This window comes from Mesocricetus auratus, unplaced genomic scaffold, assembly GCF_017639785.1.
Source record: "Mesocricetus auratus isolate SY011 unplaced genomic scaffold, BCM_Maur_2.0 Super-Scaffold_100007, whole genome shotgun sequence".
In the NCBI taxonomy this organism is placed as follows: Eukaryota; Metazoa; Chordata; class Mammalia; order Rodentia; family Cricetidae; genus Mesocricetus; species Mesocricetus auratus.
In genome coordinates, this window is record NW_024429191.1 from 84,737,177 (window position 1) to 84,761,909 (window position 24,733).

Here is a 24,733-nt window from a genome sequence, read left to right on the forward strand (position 1 = left end):
TTCCTGCCAAGGCAGGAAAAAAAATTCTTTATAAAAACTTGCTATATGGCCGGGTGTTGGTGGCGCACGCCTTTAATCCCAGCACTTGGGAGGCAGAGACAGGCGGATCTCTGTGAGTTCGAGACCAGCCTGGTCTACAAGAGCTAGTTCCAGGACAGCCTCCAAAGCTGTCTCGAAAAAACAAAACAAACAAACAAACAAACAAAAACTTGCTATATGGTGTGTGGGCTTCTCTTTGCCCAGCACGGGGCTGCAGGATTTAGATGGAACTTGCTGAGTACTCACAGCAACTCCCCTGTAGCAGTTGTCTGACCTCTGTAGGTCGATGAACTGATGCTCAGAGGTTAGGTAACTCATCCGTGGTCACCAAGTCAGTTAGGCTGTCTAACTCCAGGGTCTACTTTGTCATTCCTTGTCCCTGTGTTTGGCATTCAGAGAGAGGCCGTTTCTAAGTCTGGGCATAAGGATCATGGGAAATGAAGTGATTTTTCCCACACCTGCCTGTTGCTGATGGTTTTCAGCATTGCTAGGAAGAATTTTTTTAATAAGAAGGGAGAGGACACAGCTAAGAAGAATGAGAAAGAAAGGGTCATGGAGGGGTAGAAAAAGTCACCACTGGTGTCCAATTAGAAGCTAAGAGCCTGAGGTCTCCTACCTGGCTCTTACGCAGTCCTGCCACCCAAACCCAATACAACTATGAAATAAAGCCAGCCTACCCGTGGATGTCCTTGAGGTTTGAGGTATAGATTAAAATTAATGAGTTCACTCCATTTGGACTCAGCAAATGTGTGGGTGGTAGGAATTCCTCAGCTGACAGCTGATGTGACAGTAATTTCATGAAAAGGAACAGGGGCACATCCCTGACTTCAGGGTTGGATATATCTGAAGGTGACTCTGCTTCGAGCCACCAGCCTGAAACACTAAACAGAACAAAAGCCAGATGTTTCTCCTGGGAGAAAAGCCCTTCCCTGCAAGCCGACAGCAAGAGGCGGGTGATGTCACATACACTGACCTCCTGGGTAGAGGCAAGTCCACACACCAGTGAGAGCTGTGGTTCCCAGTGCAGCAACACAACCAGAGCCTTCAATAAGTGGAGCTCTTGAGAGGGCTCAGAAGGCAGAGGTTCACGGTGCCAAGCCAGACAACCTGAGTTGGATCCCCAGAACCCACCTGGTGGAAAGAGAGGGTAGATTCTTGCAGGTTGTTCTTTGACTGAGTGCCATGGTATGTACACACACACACACACACACACACACACACACACACACACACACACACACACACACGCCCCAAAGTCTTTACTCTGCCATTCCAACGACTCAAGTAGTCACCAACTGACTACTCCACGTTTGAAGAAATGCAGCAAGACTCTAAGCCCATGGGTGCATACCTGTGACACACTTAAGAGCACCAACCCTACTCCACCCCAGGGCAATGTCGTGTAGAGGGCAGTAGAGAGGAAGACAAGGCTCTGGCTGTGGTCTGTGGTGATCCCCAACCCCCTGATTCTGTTCCCCGACTTCTCCTCCCACTCCCGAGGGAGCTGTTTCCAGATCCCGCTGACAGCCCTGGGAGGAGCAAGGCCTTTCTTGCCTCCTCCTCCTGGGCAGATGGGATTTGCATACTGACATATTGTGAATCCAGTCACCCAGGTAACAGGGCTCCAGTTAGCAACAGCAGAATGAAGGTCAGCCCAGTTCCTTCTAAAATTAGAAGTCAGGCAGATCTGCTTTTTAACTGTTCAAGGTAGGATGCCCAGCTAGATGTGCAGATGCGACTCTTGGAATGAATTTCCAGACTGGTGATTCAAAGCAAGCTGGGGACATTGCAATGGGAACAGACCATGGGTTCAGAAGTGCAGAAGCTGTGGCCATGAGGCTTCTCTGCTTCTGTTACCCTCCCATGACATTAGAGACATCCTGGACTCGGGTCTCCCTCAATGCCCCCAGTCACGCAGGATCTGTTAGGACCACACCAAGCCATAGCTCCTTTTGGCTTCAAAAACTCTTCCATGGTCCCCTGACTTCAAATAGTCTCCCATCACACTGGGCAGACCCAACAACTCTGTTTCAAGCCACATGGGTGTCCCGTCCCTGGGATTTCTTCCCTTCTCTTTTCCCTGTGAAGTGGGGTTGGTGTGCTTCCAGGAACCATACTCTTCTATCCTTTTCTTTTAAAAGGTTAAAAGAAGCTGGGTGGTGGTGCTCACGCCTTTATTCCCAGCATTTGGGAGTCAGAGGCAGGTGGCTCTCCGTGAGTTCCAGGCCAGCCTGGTCTACAGATCGAGTTCCAGTTGGAAACCTGAATTTTGGTATCAATTCAATGAAAGAACACAACACAAAGTGCTTCAGAGTGTGTGCTGCTCCTGCCGAGGACCTGCGTTCAGTTCCTTGATGATGGACTATAACCAGATAGCCAGATAAAGCCTTCGTAGCAACAGAAAGCCAAGTAACAGGCTCCCAACATGACTCGCCATTCTACTCTCCCTATAAGGCCCAGCTTTGGTCTTTCCCAAGAGATCAAAATAGATCCCTGAAATGGGGATGAAAGCGCCATTGCCCATTGCAGAGAATCCTAAAAAGCAGGGCTCTGTCCTTAAAATACCACGGCCGTCCTGCCGTACCACCTGATCATGACATCCATTCGTTTCCATTATGGGAAAATTAGAATACGCGAAGAAAGTTTCGCTGATCCAGAAATAAACAATATTGACATTTAGGAACATATTCTTTCTAGTTTTCAGGGTTTTTATTTTAAAAGATGGAATGGAAATTACGCTGACTATATATACCACTTTGTAATGTGCTTTTTCTAACTGAATATATTATCAGCACTTTCTATATCCTGAAGCAGTCTTCAAAACTTATCAATGGTGAGCGAGGGCGAGACGTCACACAGCAGCGATCCCACGACCACAGAGGTGGAGGTGGAGGATTTTTAACTGAAGTCATGAGATCCTGTCTCAAAACCCAAAAACTGACGACTTTTAATATAATCAAAGTACATTAACATACGCATGAAATTGTGAAAGAATGTATTACAATTGTCAATGATTACATAAGATATCGATATCTTTTTATGGGCATAACTTAGTTCCCAGTAACTGACTGAAAGACTTTAGTATGAAGACTTTTAAAAATACTTCTTAAAATTTAAATCAGAAACAAGCTTGTTTTGCATGTCAATCCCAGTTCCCTCTACCTCCCCTTCCCCCTGGCCCCCCACTGGCCCCCTATCCCATTTAAAAACATTTTTGGTTAATGTTTGCTTAGCCCTCCACACTGCATCCAGAAAGTATGCAGATACATGATGAATTGAATTTTCAATCACTATAAGACAATAACAAGACTAGAGATGTAACTCAAGAGATAGAGGGGTTGCCTAACATAAAAAAGTTCAAGGTTTCCACCACACAAACACAAACACACACACACACACAGCACAAAGTCCTAGTCTGAATTTACTTTAACATTTAAAGAAATCATTTAAAAAGGGACAGTAGAATTTCTTTCCAACTTATGAAATAAATATTTGGAGAATTTCTAAACTTGTTAGGTAAAAGTTCATTTAGTCTGACAGAAACTCTTGCCTGGGTAATGATGGCATAGGTGTGAGCATGGTGGTGTGCTCCTATAATTCCCAATGCCCCAGGCTGGCTGGGGAGATGACTTGGTGGGTAAGAGCCCTTTCTGCACAAGTACAAGGAGCTGAATTTGGATCTCTAACCCCCATGTACAAAGCTGGATGCTCTCACTTGTGGCCCTGTTGTTAGTATTCAGGCATCTGTACTGGCCTGTCCTTGTGGTTCTGACAGGACACGCCCTCAGCTGCAGCCACTAAGAGCACCACCAGTGCACATTCACTATGTTTCCTTTGAAAAGGGCCCTGCCCACCTTCCATCTCTTTCTTTCTCTCCCTGTTTCTCTGTCTCTCTGCCTCTCTTTCTTCTCTCCTGCTGTTACTGTTCCCAGAAGCTGGTCTCCTCCATCCCCTTTTTATGATCCCTTTCCCTAATTAAAAAAAAAAAAAAGCCGGGCGTTGGTGGCACACGCCTTTAATCCCAGCACTCGGGAGGCAGAGGCAGGCGGATCTCTGTGAGTTTGAGGCCAGGCTGGACCCACAGCTTCCAAAACAATACAGAGAAACCCTGTCTCATAAAACAAAAACAAACAAACAAAAACCTTTGCATGAACCCTGTTGCATGACTTTCTCTTGAGAAATACTTTTCTTAAATTACAACACCTGCAATCTCAGTGCTAGGGGCAGGGGAAACAGGAAGATACTGGGGATTTCTGGAAAGCTAGTCTAGCCAAAATGGCAAGCTCCAGGATTAGTGAAAGAGCCCATCTCAAGGAAACTGTATGGAGAGTTGACAGGGCAGGATGCCTGATGTGCAGAAGGCAGAGGAAGATATCAGGCACACAGAACATACAATAAATACATGGATAGATAGAAAGATAGACTGATGATAGATGACAGACAGATAGATGGAGGGACAGATGATAGATGAAGGAATAAAATATTTTAAAGTATTTTTAAAGAATGAGGAAAAGAGTGCAGGGTTCCAAAGGCTAAATGTTTTGACACTGATAATCAGAAATGACAAAGGTCAAGAGTGTTCCTGCCTTACCTAAAAGCCACTACCAGACCAAATGAAAACATAAAGTGGATTGCCAAGTGACTAGAGAAGGAACACCTACAGAAAACCACAGTGTTTCAAGGAAACGCCAAATCTAAAATAGTAATGATAATAAAACAAGATGGGACCAGGTATGACGTCATAACACAAGGGGGCAGGAGGATCACAAGTTCAAGACCAACCTGGGCAACACGGCGAGCCCTCGTCTCAATAAATAATTAGATACAGGGTAGAAAGACATGTTATCGGCCAAGAGCACTTGTTCTTGCAGAGACTCAGAGTTCCCAGCACCCACGTGGCAGCTCTCAACACTCTGCCATTCCCGCTCCAAGGGATCTATCACCTTCTAACCTCTGAGGACACCAGGCATGCATATAGTGCACAGACCTACATGTAAGCAAAACATCCATGCACATACAACAAAATAAGTATCTTGAAAATTTTAAAGAAATAAGCCAGGTGGTGGTGTGCACGCCTTTAATCCCTGCACTCAGGAGGTGGAGGCAAGGGGATATTCTGTGAGTTCAAGGCCAGTCTGATCTACACATTGAGTTCCAGGACAGCCAGTGCTTCACAGAGAAACCTTGTCTTGAAAAACCAACCAACAAAACAAACAAACAAACAAAAACTTAAGGAAATAATAAGATACTAAAATTACTAAATCGTTATCTCTGTGTCCTGGAACTTCTGCTTTCTTTAGAAAAATTTCTAAATAGTCTCAAAGCACATGAAGCACTTTTATAATCAGGATAGGATTAAACAAAGCACAACAAAACAATTTACAGTCATCGGAGGTTAGGAAAAACAAAGCAAAGCAAAACACCATCTCTGCCAAGATGAGAGGCGATTAGCATTCTTTCTTTTGTTTTGACTCACAGGCCGGGCAAGTGGGTAAGGAGCTGTTACCAGCCTGTAGTCATTGTGCCCTCACGGCATTCTGCCCCTGGTCTTGTGCCTGCAGGTCAGGCATGTCGTGCACTGGCTGACAACGCATAACCATCCTTGTCTCTTTTTTTGGGGTGGGGGGAGGGCCTGTATCAAGCTTTCAAACTTGGAGGGGACTACAGAGAGCTTCTGCTCTGTTTTAAGCTTAACACTAGTTCCATAGTCATTTGAATCTGCAAGAGTGTTCAGTTACAGAACTGAGACAGACGGCAGTGACAAGGTCTTGAAAGACCCCTAGCCAGGACCCCCTAGGAAAAGAAAAGCAAGGCCAGGCCGTTGCCTAATGAAAGAAACCCAGACCAGGTGTCTCACCCTCAAAACAGGATGTCTGTGATAGCAGTCATGGGACCCGGATAATAATTGCTGAAGCGTGCTGGGAACTTTCATATGACAATACTAGAAAACCTAGTCCTTGGCAACTACCCTGGCCCCCAATTGTGTCTGATCACTATAGCAATCATGGGACCCGGATAATAAGTGCTGGGAACTTTCATATGACAATACCAGGACACCTAGTCCTTGGCAACTACCCTTGCCCCCAGTTGTGTCTATGATCACCATAGTAGTCATGGGACCCGGATAATAATTGCTGAAGCGTGCCGGGGTCTTTCATAAAGTAATACCAGGAAACTTAGTCCGTGGGAACTACCCCTGCCCCCAAGATGAGCCAATGAAATGCCTGTTACTTATGTAACCATTAAAACTCTATAAATATTGTACTCCCTACAAGCCCGGTATGCTCTGCACCCGAGTTGCAGTAGCATCCGCAGGCGCCTGTGTACTCAATAAATCACCTCTTGCATTTGCAGCCAGTGGTCTGGCCCCGGTTCTTGGGCAGAGGGTTCGGTTCAGTGCCCGGCGCTTTGATGCCGAGGTCTTTCAGTCTGAAGATAATTTACTTTCTTGTTGGATGCTGTTGACTCTTTTGTTTGTTGTTTGTTTTGTTGTTGTTGTTTTTCAGGGAGACACAAGGTTTCTCTGTGAAACAGTCCTGGTTGTCCTGGAACACACTTTATGACCAGGCTGGCCTTAAACTCAGAGATCCACCTGCCTCTGCCTCCTGAGTGTTGGGATGAAGGCAGGCACCACTAAATCCAGCTGGTCTTTTCAATTTTTATTCAAAACAAATAGATGAGTGATCCAAAGTAGCATTTCAATACCAGAAATAACCTCAGACACAGATAAGAGTGTAGTGACCAGCCCCCATTTTAGCAGCCATGACAGGCTAACATGTGCTTGCATGACCTTGCAACACCTGTCCTGGTCACTAAGGTCAGATGCCCTCGTTGTGGCAAGGAGCCAATCAAAAGTTAGCTGGCAGAGCTGTGCTTTCCGGCTCTGGGTGTGCTTTACCTACAGTGACCTGCAGAGCATAGCAACCGCCCTGGGAGAGCCTATGGGCCACAACAACCAGTTGACCAATCAACACAGGGTGGGTCACCCAAACCTGGAAGTGCACCAATCCTGAGACTGTTTCATGCCCCTAGACACTCCCCTTACACTGCCCTTTAAGGTCCCTGCCTTGAGGTTGCTTTGGGTCTTTCTCCAGCCATTCGCCATGGTGGTGGAGTGAAGGGCCCGAGCTAATGGGGTTAGCTCGTTAAACATCTACATAAAAGACTCTTTGCTTTTGCATCAAAATGGGCCTCTTGGTGATTTTGGGGTTCAGAATTTGGGCACAACAAGAGGAGGAAGGGGAGGCCAGCCTGGTCTACAGACAGCTAGGACTATATACAGAGAAACCTGCCTACAGGTGTATGCTTGTCTATCATCTGGTTGAGTTCATCCCCAGCACTGGGAAGAAGGAAAAAAAAAAAAAAAAAAAAGACAGGAGCCATGCCTATAAAAAGCAAAATAGCCAAACTGCAGAGCCATAAAATTAACTTTAATAAAATTAGTTCTAAGTCTGGGGAAATGGCTCAGTGAGTCGGGGGGGGGTTACTGTGCAAGCATGAGGACCCGAGTTCAGGCCCCCAGTATCCCACCACAGTGCATCTGAGACCTTGGCACTGGGTTGCTGTGGGAGGGAGACAGGCAGATTCACAGCATGCTCTTGCTAGCAGTGAGCTCCAGGCTCATCGAGAGACCCTGTCCCAAAAAGTACAGTGAGGAGTGACCAAGAGAGTCTCCCGACATAGAATTCCAGTTTCCACAGCCATGTGCACATATATGCATGTGCACCTGTGTACACACAAACAGGCAAACATACACAAGCACACACAAGACCTCAAAGCAACCTCTCTACCTGAAGATACTGTTCAAAAAAAAATTACAACAAAGAATTATAACTAGAGCCAAAGGAAATAACGAGTGTAAATTAATAATCTAGAAAATAGAAAAATCGATAAGACTGAAGGTTGGTTCTTTGAAAAGATCGACAGAAAATTGATAAAAACCTTAGCAAGACTGTTGAAGCAACAAAGAAAAGGATTTAAATTACAGCTAGCATATAAACTGTTGTTAAAATGTTTTCCAGGGGCTGGAGAGGTGACTCAGCTGAAGTGCTCTCTGTGCAAACATGAGGACCTGAGTTCAGATCTGCAACACCCCCATCAAAAGCGGAACACCTTGTTCCTAAGACTGAGGGAACTGAGACAGGGGGGACCCTAGACCTCAGTGGCTAGCCAGTCTAGCCAGCCAGTGACCTCAAAGTGTAAACAGACCTGCTCTTTACTGTTGGAAGGGAGTGGGGAGACGGGGTCTTGCTCTGTAGCCCTAGCTGGTTTGGAAGTGGCTGTGTAGACCAGGGTGACCTCGAGTTTGCAGCATCCACTACAAGCTAAGCCATTAAGACGAGGAAGCAGGAAGCCGGAGTACCTTTGCTGCCTTTCTGTTTACATACATTGCCCTATTTTCGTTAGCTCTAGACTCAAAGACAGATGCTAAACAAAATGAAAACAACTCAACACTCGGCAGTGTGGCCAGGTGCATGAGTCTACCAGGAAAGGACGCCCTCGTAAACTCCTGGAAGGATTGGAGAAAATGCCAGGGCTGTAGAGATATTACCCAGTGTGTGAAGGGGCACCCCAAACTTTCCCTTCAAGACAGAACAAGACCACCCGGATTCCACTGCAACTCTGGGAGGTACAATTTCCCTTGATTTCTTAACCACCCACCTCTGCTGCTCAAGGAGTCACTCCTTGGAGCCTCCCTATGCAGCCAGCACATATATGGTCTATTTCCCAACAACTCCCCTCCCTGTCTGCCTGGGCTGATCATTCCACCCCTTCCCCTCTAGATCCTACAATGGTTTCCAAAGCAAGTGGCCAAATCCATGTTTGTCCCTCTCTGTCCCCATTTCCTCATTGAATGATTTTGGTGCTGCTTCCTGACACAAATCCCTCAGGGAAGCACTAGTCTTCAGGGTGGAGACCTCTCTGTCTGATTGGACCGTGGCCTTCACCTTCAGCTCAGGGATATGAGACTGTTTTGTGTTTTCCTCTTGTCACATTTATAACTGATCCCAGGGCAAATGCCCTAACCAGATGCCATGTTTTCCTCTTGTCACATTTGTAATTGATCCCAGGGCAAATGCCTTAACCAGATACCACGGATTGCTACATTTTGCTTCTACAGCCACTCTGACTTCCTCCTGATTGTCACTTTCAGGGCTTTCCCTTCCTGACTTCTCAATCTGGCTTCCCTCCTCACCGCTCTCAACCTTGCTAAACAATCTCCAAGCTCTCAGGCCTACACCCAGGTCTCCCTCCCATCACCTCTCATTTGTGCCTTCTTGAGAAAAGGTCAAGGAGACTGCAAGATGGAAGACTATGACCCCTCACTGCTGCACACGTCACTTCCTGACAACAACGGCCCCAGTGCACGCCAGGATCCTCTCCCCAGTGTTCCATGCAACCACTGTCCACCCATGGCTCTGCCGTTCCATACTTTTCTGCTTCTGTACTTGGACCCACCCATCCCCTAAATCTTTCACACTTACTCCCCCAAAGCCACTCCCCCCTCTACACTGTACTTGAATTGCAGTTTAAATCCATTTCCTGGAAAGGATTATGCCTTCCCTAAACACCCAGACAACCGAGGCCAGCCTAGTGACCTAAAAAAGAAATTTAAAAAGCTATAAATCCTCCCTCAATCATTGATTACCATTTTAAGAAAGCAGAGAAGCCTGCTAAGGAATCATTCATAGGCCCAGGGCTGGGCCAGGATTGACTTTACTGTCAGCCTGGGTGGGGTTTACAGAGTGCAGGAGGCCAGAGCACAGTGAATGCACTATCATCTTAGTGGTAAACACCCGAACAACTCTAGAATGTCCCAGAAACTGGGAAGAGCCTTCCCCACAATAGTTCCTTTAATTCTCCTAATAGGTCTGATAGGTAGGATCTCTGTTACTAACGGGACAGAAGAGGGAACCGAGGCAATGACAAAGAAGACCCAAGGAAAAAGCTTTCCAGCAGCCAGACATTCTCTTCTGGGTTTCTAAGCAGTGACACTCACTCGTCAGGCTGCAAAGAAAAGGAACCAAACAGAAGGAAGAAATTCAACAAGGTTGAAATCAAGGCGTTGGAGGGAAGAGGAGACTTACGGGTGGATTAGGTCAAGATGGTCACAGCTCTGGATGGTTTGTTTGCATGCTTGCTTTCATGGAAAAGTGGAATTCCAGGAAAACAAAATAAGTTCTCAGAATCCGAGGAGTGGGCCATGGCCACCATGCTGGTCCTACAGGGAATGCAGCTTAACCCGGGCAGCCAGCCCTGCACGACGACCATCACATTAGTGTGGCTTATGAACTGTGAGGAACAACACGTGGGCTACAGTCAGTCAGGTGTGGTGGCTCCTCCTGAGCTCCTGGAGAGGCTGCGGGAAGGGAACTGCCTTGAGTTTTAGGCCAGCCTGGGCTACAGACTACAGAGTGAAATGTCACTTACATTTCTTTTCTTTTTGCTTTTTTGAGACAGGTTGGTGGCACTTGTCCGTAATTTGAGCACTTGAAAGGCTGAGGCAGGGGGACTGCTGCAAGTTAGATATCATTCTGGGCTGTAGAGTGAGGACCTGTTTTAGGAAAGCAACTTTTGAATCACAGTTTTGAAATATAATTCATAGACTATAAACTGCCTATTTTATAGGTTAAGTGTACTGGCTGGGTTTTGTGTGTGTGTGTGTGTGTGTGTGTGTGCGTGTGTGTGTGTGTGTGTCAAGCTGACATAAGTTAGAGTCATCTGAGGAAGGAGCCTCAGCTGAGGAAATGCCTTGATGAGACCCAGCTGTAAGACATTTCTCACCTAGTGATCAATTCAGGCGAGCGCAGCCCACCGTGGGTGGTGCCATCCCTGGTCCTTTGGTCCTGGGTTCTGACCTTGAAGGATACTGCATGCACATGTGCACAGACATGCACCCAGGCAAAACACCTGTACAGGTAAATAAAACCTAAAAAGCCAAAGCAATACAAAAACCTCAAAGTGCATTAAAAACCCAAAGGTAAGGCATGACACTGTAGCATCTAAAATACTGGATTGAAGGGTGAAAGTGCATCACATTACAGCAGGCTATGGAAGCCGGGCATTGGTGGTGTGCACGTCTTCGATTCCAGTACTCAGGAGGCAGAGGCAGGTGGATCTCTGTGAGTTCGAGGCCAGCCTGGTCTACAGACTGAGTTCCAGGACAGGCTCTAAAACCATGCAGAGAAACCCTGCCTTGAAAAATAAAAAACAAAACAAAGCATTTGTCACTAGGAAAAAGGACAAACAGGACCACATGAAATTTAATCACTCATGGAGAAAAAGATATAACCCTCAGAATAAGGCAACCTAAAGAAGTATGTACAACCATATACCAGCCATGGGACTACTATTCCTAATATAAAAAGAACCCCTATAATTCAAATAACAATAACAAACATACAGTTCAACTTAAAAATGAGCTTGAAAAGAAAAATGAGCTTGAACCAATGTTTCTCCAAAAACAATGCACAGATAACCAACAAACGTATGAAAAGCTGGTTCAACCCCCCTTCTCTTCAGGTGAATGTAAATCATGACCCGATGGCAGGTCCATCGCCTCACACTCACTGTGCTAGTTTCCTCATCTCTGTGTCTAAGCAACGTCATAAAGGTATTGACATTTACTTGCTCTGTAAAGATCGCTGTTTAAGGCCCAACTCGCTGGACGGTGGTGGCGCACACCTTTAATCCCAGCACTCGGGAGGCAGAGGCAGGCCCGGTCTACAGATCGAGTTTCAGGACAACCTCCAAAGCAATACAGAGAAACCCTGTCTCAAGGGGGGAAAAAAAGACGCAACTCATGGTCTCTTGAGCAGAGCCTCCTTGCAACAGGAGCCCGTGGCAGGGGACTTTCTTCGCCCCGTTGTAGACAGCAAAGAGCTGAACCACAGAGTATCCTGGGCATGAGGTACTCAAGGGCCACCTCCTAAAGTTTCCAGAACCTTCAAAGCTAGAGCCATCCCAGGATGATAAAAAAGTCTGACCTGCATTTTCTCACATGGTCACTTTAGAGTTTGGCTGTATGTAAGATAAAATTTCCAAGTTTCTCCATTACCTTAGATATTTTTCTGTATCCTTTTTTTTTTTCCTATTTTATTATTTTTGAGGAAGGGTCTCGTGTGCCCCAGAGTGGCCTCAAACTTGCTATGTAGCTAAGGACGGCCTTGAACCACTGATCCCTGCATCCACTTCCCCAGTGCTGGGCTTGTGAGCCTGCACCACCACACCGGGTTTATGCAGTGTGGGGATGGAACCCAGGGCCTCGAGTATGCTAGGTGAGCTCACTTACCATCTGAACTCATCTGCAGCCCAGATCCTTAGCTAGGTGAGCTCACTTACCATCTGAACTCATCTGCAGCCCAGATCCTTATTTCTAACACGCTTCAGAATTGGGAAGGGGCGGGAACTCCTTAGTCTACGTCTATTAGGAATATTTACTTATGTCATTTGAATTTTCCATCTTTGGCTTTATCTCACACACACACACACACACACACACACACACACCTCACACCTCTCTGCTCCTATCCTGTCTCTCTACCTCTATCATCAGTTCTCCATTACTATCTATTGTACCCTCCCCTCCCCCCCCCTCCCCCCCCCTCCGTATCTACCCCATTTCTACCATCTCTAGGTTTCTTTGCTATTCTCCCAGGGGACGAACCAGGGCCTCACGCACGCTAGGCAAGTGCCCACCACTGAACTGCACCCAAAGCTCACCCTTAACCTTCTAGTCTCCCTTCTAACCACGTGACCTCATGTCATCCCTGTGAAACTTTTCCATCACATGACTTCTTTTGCTGTTAAAACTCTGCGATGCTGGGATGGTGAATCTGTTTTTCCTAGAACAAACCGTGCCCGTGGCGCCCAGGAGGGCGCCACCAGAGCGCAACAGTGAAGGTTTCTCCTTCTCAGAAGCATGAAAGGTTTGTTGACTCAGTAATTCCATAGCAACCACAGGGAGAGTGGGACCCGGGGCTGCGGTGACACACGTCACAAATGACCCCAACGCAATGCAGTTTTCACCAAGGCTGGCAATAAAGTTTAAATGACTCAACTCAAAGACAGTCACACATGGGACTTAAAGGCCTCTTGGAGCCGTCAAAAATGCTTCATATTTGGTAAGGGAGCTAAAGGACTGAAAATATTTTCCATATAATAAATTTTATGGAGAGCATGGCCCAAAAGACCTCTAGTTAAACAAACGGTAGGAAGAGATGAGGAGGGAGATAAAGGGAGGCGGAACAACTCCTTCAGCATCATGTTTCTCAGAGGGTGGTATTTTAACGTTTGGAACTTTTTTTTTTCCTGAATCTGGGACTCATTTGAACCCTTTCCTCTAATGGCAAGACTATGCAGGGTTCCCTTCCAAAGCTTGCTCTACGGTTCCAGTAATATCTGCCTTTTGAATTCAGTTCCCAGCAACACTCACAAACAAAACTCATTTGTAAGTGTCAGGAGTGGGAAACAAGGATGCTCTTCCAGGCGGCCCGAGTTCAGTTCCCAGCACCGGTCCACATGGGACAGCGGACAACCACCTGTAGCTCCAGCTTCAGGTCTGACCGCCTCCTCTGGCCTTCCCAGGCACTTACATTCACGTGTGCACCTACATTCACACTCGTAAACATGCATACATTTGGTGGGTTTTTTCTTTTTTTTCTTTTTGGTTTTTTGAGACAGGGTTTCTCTGTATTGCTTTGGAGGCTGTCCTGGAACTCGCTTTGTAGACGAAGCTGTCCTCGAACTCACAGAGATCCACCTGCCTCTGCCTCCCGAGTGCTGGGATTAAAGGCTTGCGCCACCAACGTGTGGCTTCATATACATATACTTAAAACAAACCTTCAGCTGGGCTTGGTTGCACATGTCTTTAGTCCCAGCACTTGGGAAGGGGTGTCTGGAAGTTCAAAGCCATTCAGAGTGACACGGTGAGGCTTTGTCTCAAAAAGAATAGCTGAGGGAGGGCTAGAGTGATGGCTCAGTGCTTAACGAACACACACTGCTTTCCAGAGGACTACGCGGACTCACAAACATCTCTAACTCCTGCTCCAGACTCACAAACATCTCTAACTCCTGCTCCAGACTCACAAGCATCTCTAACTCCTGCTCCAGGTGCTCTCTGGTCTCACAGGCTAGAGCATGAATGCGGGTAAATCATTCATACACATAAATTAATCTTTAAAAATGATAGTGTCTGAAGTAAAATAGTTTAAAAACAAACATGGTAATAAAATCCTTTTTTTAAAAGAGGTGATATATCGATAAACCATCTGAAATTCAAACATTTAAAAAAATTTTATACTTTATTTTTGTCTTAAGTGCGTTAGTGAATTGCCTATATGTTGTGAGCTGCAATGTGGGTGCTGGGAATTGAACCCCCGGTCCTCTGCAAGAGCAGCCTGTGTTCTTAACCACGGATCCATCTCTCCAAGCCCCAATTCAGACATTTCTAATCATCTCTAGTCCACGGCTTGAACTCCGGTCTGTCTGGATCAAACGCAGACCTTCCCATTGGTACACTTACAGAGAAGCACTCACAGCCATCTTCTCAGCCCAGGCAGGCATTTTATACTCTGACTGTACCTCCAGCTTAAACAAACAAATCTATTAGTTAATGCTACTGCTACAAAGCTTGCTAACCCCTTCCTCTCTTGGGGGGCTATGTATGTGACACCTGTGGCTGTATCATTTGGACTTGGCCAGTTACACCAAGACCCCCTAGATCTCTACCATGGTCTAGAATGTGGTTTGTCCCTAGAGGGCTCTTGTATTGAAGGCTTGATTCTCTGTGTGGTGAGGTTGGAAAGTGAGGATCTTTGAGAAGTAAGAGTTTCCATCGTTTGGGATGTCCCATGACCTCTCCCCCCCCCACCCCATCCAGAATTATAGTAAAATTCTGGAGCTGACCGCTAGTCTCTCTTGCTTCCTGTATCAAGATACAAGATATAATCCAGGGCCAGGGAGATGGCTCAGAGGCTAAAGATACCTGCTTTCGAGTCTACAGCCAGAACCCATCTGTTGGAAGGAGAGAACCAACTCCCCAAAGCTGTCTTCTGACCTCCATGGGTACACTATGACACATGTGTGTGCATGTAGTTTCCACAACCACTTCTGCTGTGGAATGACTCTTACGTACACTGTGAGTACACACTACTCTCATTGGATAAGAAAGAACTGACTGGCCGGTAGCCGGGCAGTTAGTATAGGCAGGACAGCCAAACAGAATGCTGGGAGGAAGAAGGGCGGAGTCAGTAGAGTCACCAGGAGTCACAGAGGGAGCAAGACATGCTGGAGGACAGGTAAAGCCACAAGCCATGTGTCAGTATACAGATTAACAAAAACGGGTTAATTTAAGTTGTAAGAGCTAGTTAGTAATAAGCCTGAGCTGTGGACTGAGCCTTTGTAATTAATATTAAGTCTCTCAGTGATTATTTGAGAGTGGCTGCAGGACAGGGAAACTCCACCTACACACGTCCAATTGACATGATTTGATCAAGCTCACCCAAACTAAACAGATGCAGACACCATCCAAAGCTGTTGTGTGCTAACTAAAACTCTCTTCTTTACAACATTTCCCACCTAGGGTATTTTGTTATAGCAACAAACAACTGACTGGTAGAGTCTCCATGGCTCAATGAAGCCACAGCTTCCTTCTTGCGTATGCAAGTCAGCAAATCAACAGGACTGCTCTGATCCTTATAGGCACTCAGGGACCCAGGCTGACAGAGAAGCCACTATTCAGACCAATATCTGTCTAGTTATGACTGTAGTCACTGATAAACTCATGAGTTATATTGGAATGTATTGCTCGGTGGAAAATCAGTTTAAAAACTTGTACTATAGCATCTTATTTAGTACTATATGCTTTTGGGTTTGTTTTTTTTAAATATGGTTGGGGTTTTTATTTTTGTTTTTTGAGGCAGGGTCTCACTATGCAGTCCAAGCTAACCTCAAACTTGCTATGTAGCAGAGGCTGGCCTTGAACTTCCAATCTTCTGACCTCTACCTCCCAAGAGCTAGGATTACAGGCATGCAGCACCACTCGGGGCCCACGCTTGTTCTACATCTATAGCCCCTTGGAATATCAGCTACACCAGGACAAGGGCTGTTTCACTCATGCTATATCACCAGGGACTAGCACCTGGCATATTCACTAACAGCAGAAATAATTTTTTAATAGGAAGGTGGTTTGTATATGCAATTGCATATGCAAATATATTCAACAAAGCCACGGCAGCATTGAGTTGTAGATATTACCTGCAGGGCCTGGATTTTTCCCATTCACTACTTTTATACCAGAAAAATAAAGGCTTCTCTCAGGCCTCGGCGGCAGGAGTAAGCTGATGAAAGGAATGTCACCGTTTGGAAGGTGTGGCAATAAGATGCCCACATTGTGCCACCGCTGTGGCCCTAAGGCCTACCGGCTTCAGGAGTTGCCCTGTGGCGAACGTGGCTAGCCCTGCCGAGGGCAAGAGAAAGTATAACTGGAGTGCCAAGGCTGAGATGAAACGCTGCCGGGACTAGGTGAATGAAAAAGGTGCCTGTCGAAGATTCAGACGTGGGTTCCGTGCAGGGACAGCACCCAAACCCCAGAGGGCAGCCGTTGCAGCACCCAGTTCATCTTGAGGGTTTCAGGCAGTCATGAAACTAATGTTCTGGTTTCAACAATGAAAACAAACAAACAAACAAAAAACTTCTCTGTTGCCATGATGCCTGGGTTTTCTTCCACCACACATCCCCATCAAAGGCTTTCTCTCTAGGAAAAACAGCCTCTGGGGTGTGGTTGCCACACCCGCCCCCACCTTCATTCTGATATTCTAAGTTCAAACTCAGCCTCCCCCGCTTCCATAAGGCTATGGGGGCACATCAGGTAATCGAGGCAGCTCATCTCTCGACAGCTGGGGGCCCTGGATTTTAATCTCGTCCTCTGCAAGGTTCCTGGCGTTATTTCCAAGGCTCATCAAGGCAGGGTATTCAGGAATACTGCGTGTGCACGGTGTGGACGTGGCCTCGCTTGCAAAAAGCTGGAGAGGAGGAGAGGAGGACCGGGGCTGGAGCTCCTAAAACATGCAAATTTATGTCTGAGACTGGAGATGGAGGGAACGACAGCTGTTCCAGTCATCTTCCCGGTGACGGGTTAGGAATGTTTAAAATTCACAGGCAGCAGCCCAGCTCTCTGATTCTCAGAAAATTGGTGTGCTCTGCTGTCTGCTCAGTCCTGAGAGTCCTGTGACGGGCTCTTCCAAGACACAGGGTTCAGCAGTGCTACCGGCTGTGGGGGACACATTCCAAGCCCCCCGGTAGATGCTGGAAACTGTGTTAGTCCCAAGTTCTGTACATTGCTATGTCTCTTCCATATGACACGCCTAGGATGTCTGTGATTTATAAATTAGGCTCTACAAAAGAATAACAATAATAGCTAATAATAACATTGACCAATCACAGCAATGTGCTATCACAATACAAATAAAAATCAGGTGGCTGGGCATAGGGTGCACACACTTTTAGTCTCAGCACACTTCAGGCAGAGGCAGTCAGACAGATCTCTGTGAGTTCAAGGCCGGCCAGGGCCAACATGTTGAGACCTCATCTCAATTTAAAAAAAAAAAGCCGGGCGGGCGTTGGTGGCACACGCCTTTAATCCCAGCACTCAGGAGGCAGAGGCAGGCGGATCTCTGTGAGTTCGAGGCCGGGCTGGACCACAGCCTCCAAAACAATACAGAGAAACCCTGTCTCACAAAAACCAAAAAACCAAAAAAACAAAACAAAACAAAACAAAAAAACACTCTACAGAGAAACACAATAGACCCTAAGAAACTGGAATTCCCCAGGAGACTCATGCTGGGGGGAGAGAGTGATCACATGGTTCTGACACCTTGTGATCTGCAGGAGACACTGAAGATGAGAAGTTAGGTTAGCAATGGGTGGGACCACAAGCTCACACAAGCCTACCTCCTGCGCTCTGTGTAACACAGACCTTCTATTACTACTCTGGCGACCACATAGGACTCAGCAGCCTCTCCTTGCTACTCTTCCCACTGTGGCCAAGCTGAGTGAGTCTTCTTTCTCTGCTTTGACTCTTTCATTGGCCTATGGAGGATAGGTGGCCTGGGTCTCACTTTTTTTTTTAAAGAAATTTATTTATTTATTACGAATACAACACCCTGCCTCAATGTACACATCAGAAGAGGGCACCAGATCTCATTACAGTTGGTTGTGAGCCACCATGTGGTTGCTGGGAATTGAACTCATGACCCTGGAAGAGCAGTCAGTGCTCTTAACCTCTGAGCCATCTCTCCAGCCCTGGTCTCACTTGTTAAGGCCTTGACCGAGACAGCTCTGATACCACCACCCTCTATTGTCAGGTGGGTATGACATTCACCCAGCCATGCACACACACTTTCCCTGACTGGGTATCACACACCGGTAAGAAAGTCTTTCAAGATCAGTTTACAACTTCTCAGAAACACACTCATTAATCACCATGAGGTACCCTATACGAATCCAGTAAAATAAATAAATAAATAAAGGTCGCCGCTCCAGGCCTCTCACGGGCACAGGGCCAGCCCAGTGTTCTCTTTTCCTCCACTATTCCATCCTAGTCCTGATCTTACAGGGATGTGTGGAAACATCCCTATAACTTAACAAGTCTGGGGGCTGATGGGGTTACCATGTTGGGTGTCCAATACAAGCCTATACAAGTACTCCACTGTGGAGCCTGATCTCCACCCCTACAGATTTTAATTTGCTGGTTTTCTTCCATCATCCAACCGGGCAAAATCCTTTAGCACATGACGGGCTAAAGACCATGCTCCCTGCCGTGTAAGCTGAAACTATACCCTTTGACACATGTTAGTGAACTTGGGGATTTCTGGGGTGTGGACCTGGTGCCTATAACCCCAGATAGCAGGGAAGGTGCCTTGATTCCGTGCCCATATGACCCAGACGGCATTTTTCAGTGAATCACCCAGCATGACTCATGGCGGCTCCCACATCTGGCAGATATGGGTTACATCACAGTCCTTAATGTCCTGTGTGTTCCTGGGAACGCTCTGCCCAGAGTCAAGAGCACCAGCTGTAGTGGCCGGCTGCATTCACACGCTAATGACCACACACTATGGGGGCTGGCCCGGTTCCCGGTCCCAGAAGCCTAAACTGGCTGAGAGAAGGCCACCTTCCTGTCCCTTTCTCAGGGGCCTAACAGATCACCAGGAAAGGCAAATTTTGTGCCCAATCAATACAGAATTCTCTGGTAACCAGTAATAGCTCCATGATGTTGATAGTGGGTGCAGAAGCTGACTAAAAACTAAACCTGGAGCCTTTCAATGTTCCACAAACAGCGGAGAAAAAGAACTCTGAGGAAGCCCCGGGGGCAAGTGGATTTGGCCTGTGTTAGATCTTGCTCTGAAGGTGACAGTTTTCATGGTATGTGCCATTGGAACCAGACTGTTGCTGGTCCTGTCACTTAAAGAGTCCTTAACTCTGTAACAAGTCTCCCTGACAAGATGGTCCTGTTTTCTTAGTAACTACAGATTCTTCTAGATCTTTCTTTCCTATCCTTTTATTTGCTGATCAGAACTTCCCTGAAAGCACCTCTGGGGCTCTACACGTTGCTAGGCGGGTCCTGTGGGAAGACTTTTTCATTCTGTTCAGTTCCCCTGGAACATGGTGACGCTCATCCTGTTACTGTCTCCGGGCTTCTCCGCCACCCTTCAACTCCACCTGCTAGTTCCCAGAGTCAGAGGAGATGTTTTTAAAATATCATTCATTTCATTCTTCCAGCTGGCTTGCTGATCTGTGTCCTAATTTTAAAGCCAAGATGAAAAGGAAAAAAAAAAGCTGACAAATAGAATGCTTTGTCATTTGTGCTTGGACGATGAAACACACAAAAGTGTGGCCCAAGTCTCACTCTTTGTTCCAAAGTATATCGTGTAGATGTATCATTAGAATAAACTAGACTGGGGATGTGGTCAGTGGTAGCGCTTGTCTAGCACTCACAAAACCCTGGGATTGATAGCCAGCAGGTGTTAGCACTGGAGTCAGGAAGACCAAAGATTCAAACTCAGCTTCAGCCAAATGGGGAAGCTTAGGATCAGCCTAGGCCAAAAAACTAAGTTGAAAGTGCAGTTCAACAGTCAAGTTCTAACCCAGTATTGGGGAGGCTGTGGGTTCTATCCCCATTAGAAAAGAGAGAGAGAGAGGAAGAAAGAAACTTCATTAAAAATAAAAGCTAATAAAAATAAGAGGCAACTACGTAAGGTTATTTCCAAGCTTTTGAAATACCAACTGAGGTTTTGTGTTTGTTTTAATCTACAGATTAAAAACTAACCTAAAAAATAACTTAAAAAAATAACCAAAAAGAAGAGAGACAAACAGAGATGGAAAGAAAAACATGCCGATCCTGTCACGGATGGGATGCTAGGCGGCCCAGAGAGTTGTACATTAAGCCTCCTAGCGGCTGGCAGAACTCCCCAGAAGTCAAACCTGCTACATCAGCATCTCTGGAAGCCAGCTGCCCGCATCAGGAGGCTGGGGGTGGGGAGGTGGGGGGTGGGGTGGGATTCCCCTGAGCGGCCCACAGGAAGTACTGATTCCCATACAGGCTACAGGGGCTGTGTGTCTAGACCACAACTTCAAAAGAAGGAAAAGGAAAGAGAAGGAAGAGGAAGGGAAGCATCAATTACAAGAGGGGGTCAAGTTGAAACAAGGCCACCCTTCCCCAACAAACCAGACGTTGATGCTGCAAGGGGGGAGGAAAGGAAGCAGCTCCCACACTATGCACTCGGGGGGGAGTGGGCGTCCTAGGTTCTCAGGGCACTTTCCTTTCTTTAAAATAGTAAATATATAAAGAGTGTGGGGGTAGGGGGAGCCACCATGTGATGTAGCATTCCTGAGCATATGGCTCAAAGCAGGGATTCAGACAGGTGTTCGTACATCCACCTTCCTGGTAGCATCATTCACCACAGCGCGAAGGAAGCCAAGTCAAGCGAGGGGATGGAGAAATTACTCCACCTTACATGCAGGAGGGCAGGAGATGGCTTGATGGGTAAGCCTGCTGGCCTGGGTTTGATCTCCAGAAACCACAGCAGAAGAACCAACTCCTAGCAATTCCTCTAGCCTCCGTGTGTGTATGCCTGTATTCTCACCTACCCCCCGCCCCCGACACACACACGCAACACACACACACAGAGTAATAATTAGGAGCTGGAGAGATGGCTTGTCAGTTAAGGGCTCTTACTGATCTTGAAGAGGACCTAAATCCAGCTCTCAACACACACGGCAGGGGGATCTGATGCCCTCTTCTGGCCGCTGAGTACCTGCACGAGTGTGTACATACCCATACACAGGGACGGACACACACACACACACACACACACACACACACACACTTATTGTTGATATCTCACTGCAGTTTCAAAAATTAAACAAAACATGGAGCCGACAGACTTGCTTATCTATGCTCAGGTGTTGGTGAAGGTTACTGAGGAGACTGTCTCAATCTGTAAAATCATGAGGGCTGAAATCTGTGCCCAGTATGTACTCCAGGCCAGAGGACTCTATTGGGCTAGCTTTAAGAAAGATTCAAGAGAACCTGGCATTTCCCCAGGACCTGCTGAGGGCCGGCTGGCAGGCCTCAGAGTCCACATTACATAATCACCAAGCTGCCAGCTTCCAAAGTCTTACAACACGAGGTGAACTAGGATAGGGTCCAGGCCCAGGGCAGTCAAGTAACACTAAGGGTGCCTTCTAGTCCCCGGAGACACTATTTACTAGCTGAGTGACTCTGCTTTTCTCTTAGACAAGTTGATTCAAACATTAATTTTAAAGAGGAGTTTATCTTTCATCTTTTCCTTTTTTTTGGGGGGGGGTATTCTAGGTGCAAAGAAAAACTCCAGTAAAAAACTAAATAAATAAATAAATCCAGTCGGCAACAACTCTTTTGGGCTCTTCAGTAGTGCAGACCTTTTGAGTGAGTAAGCTTTGTCCGTCCCGCTTGGTCACAGATACACACCCAGAAACAGACAGATGAGACAAAGCTTCTCTCTGATCTATGATTCTGACCCTCTTCCTCCACCAGCAAGCAGTGTGTGGTGATCCTGTACAGGGTTGGGACAGGAAGGCATCTCGTGGGGGAAATCACTTGGGCTCTTGGATGCTGGCCCCTGAGTCCATGGATCTGAACTCTGACCAAGCATCTAAATAAAATGGTCATGCTTCATCCTCAGACCGCAGCCCCGGAGAACGGCTCACACTTGGCCTAGAAAGCCATGTCTGAGGGCTCACCATGAAGTCCCAAAGTTTGTCAGCTGAGAAAATTTAAACTTTTCCCTTTCTAGACTTCGTACCAAAAGTTCACCACTCCACAGAAGCCCAGAGTAGCACCTTTTGTCCAGGCATCCTAGGGGCTCAAATGTGCCCAGAAGAAACTCACTTATTTCATTGGTAGAGACAGAAATGTCTTAGATCTAGACAGAAATACTCTCTAGATCAAAGCAATAAGGGATGACGGGGAGATGGGTTCTTTGTCCATAGTGGTCAGGAGGAGTTTAAGTTAATGGTGTGATTTTTTTAAAAATGTGTATACAATAAAGTTGTAAGTAGCACTCTTATCTTACACCATGTGGCCCCCCTGCCCCCTTATATTCATTTAAGAATAAGTTGTACAGGTTAGTGGTGTAGCTCAGTGGTAGAGTGTTGGCCTAGCATCCTCAAGGCACTTCGCTGGAGCTCTAGCACTGCAAATAAGTAAATACATTTATGACAGTCTACTTCAGAGTACACCGTTTCTGGAATACTGAAGGAAGGGCGATAAAGGTCCCCGATGCTCCTTGCTGCCCATATTCATCACTCTAGCTTAGACACTGCTCAGTCAGCTCTCTTCCTCGTTGTGTGTTTGGACTGAAAACACACACTCCTGGTAACCCCCCCCCCTCATTTGCCACACCTGCTTGTCCTTGGAGAGCTGGTGATCCGGCTTGGTGGCAGAGGACTAGACAATGTGCATAGGGCCCTGGGTTTGGTCTCCAGCAATGCGGAAGAGGAAAATGAGAGGAAGGGGGGAGCGGGGGAGAAAAGGGGAGGACAGAGGGGTGGAAGACAGGAAAGGCCGGGGTGAAGTGGCCAATAGGCACAATCCCCAGTACTAGGGGGTGATGGCAAGTGATTCTAAGTTCAAGGCCGGCCTTGGCAACCCAGTGAATGTGAGGCCAGCCTGAGAAGAAAGCACCCCTTTTGCTCACGGCTACAAAGTCCCGGGAGATCTGGAAGCATGACATAAAACAGTGTATGGCCGGCCGGACTTGGTGCCATCTCAGAACAGCCCTGTCCCTCACCAGGACTGTGTGGGAGACACATGTTCAGGGAAAGTACTTACAGACCAGACCTAAGAGAAAGAAGAACAAAAGTCTTTCTCTCCACCTGTTATTACCAGCTCACAGAGCATCACATGTTCTCCATCAACTTACCCTTTCTTCCTCCATAAGAACGAATTCAGCTCCTGAAGTAAACACCACCATCGATATATAGTGAGTATTCATTTTATATATAGCCCAGAACTAAGATAATATACTATATTCTACAACACTGCCAAGATTCTGAGAACATTTTTGGCACATTTAAACGGCAGTATGGCCATAAATTATGTAAAGGGAGAATTTTCTGAGTATACTTCACGAAAAGTACGCTCTAACCTGCTAGGATCAGGATTCAGCGGATTTACTCACATGGTAAAATTGCAGTTTAATCAATGGTGACTTAGGATGTTCGCCTTCACAGACCTCAAAACATCACCAAAAGAATAATTTCAGTGTTGTTTCTAAATTCATTTAGAGCAGTTGCATCTTTATGGCAGGGGCATACTTGCAGGGCTATTCCTTACCATACAAGTTACTAAGCCCTTTAGTCTACATTGCATACTAAGCTTACACATTGAAGCTGCCCTAGAGGCACCATCCTTAGGCTGGAGTGCAGACACTGAAGATTTTGCTTCTTTTTTTTTTTTTTTTTTTTTTTTTTTGCCTAAGAAAGCTTCCCCCCCCCTTGACATCTTGAGAGTCATCTTTAATAATTGTCCCCTCCCTTCCGATGTCCCTCACCTCCTGACACTGCCTCAGCAAGTCATTTCTTCTTCCTCTGAAACATTCACCAGCTACAGCTTCTGAGGGTCTCCCAGACTCTCGAATCTAGCTCACTGCCTGGGGGAAGAGGCAAAACCCAGAGGGAATGGAAGCATAGGTGTGCTCCAGCCTGCTCCGTGCGATTCCCAACGTGCTTGCAAGAAAAGCTCCTGCTTTGTGGTGGTTTACGAGGATACGGACACGTTTGTGTCCTACACACGATAAGGCACTGTAGCCAAATGTCAAGGACCATGTGGCTAACACAGCCTGGGTTCAGCTCCTGTCTTTGATCCTCCCCATCAGAACTCATCTGTCATCTGGACTGAGTTCTCTGTCTCCCTTTTCCTAGGACAAGAATACTAGACATAAACATCCAAGTGTCAAAATAAAATAGCACCTATAGTCTTGAGACTGAAGCTGTAGCTCAGAGGGTAGACTGCTTGCCTAGAATGCATGAAGCCCTAGGTCTCATCCCTAGCACCACACACGACCATAAGGTAGTACACACCTATAATTCTAGCAGGTAGAAGATGGAAGTTCAGGGTCATCCTCAGCTACACAGAGGTTGAAGCCATCCT

At 46.6% G+C, this 24,733-nt stretch overlaps 1 protein-coding gene and 1 pseudogene across 3 annotated transcripts in view; one reads left to right on the forward strand and one right to left on the reverse strand.

Annotated features, from left to right (window-relative positions):
• Positions 1-24,733, reverse strand: part of Pitpnc1 (phosphatidylinositol transfer protein cytoplasmic 1) — a 269,963-nt gene that overhangs the window by 154,492 nt on the left and 90,738 nt on the right. The window lies entirely within an intron of this gene.
• LOC110340887 lies at positions 16,070-16,748 on the forward strand (annotated as a pseudogene).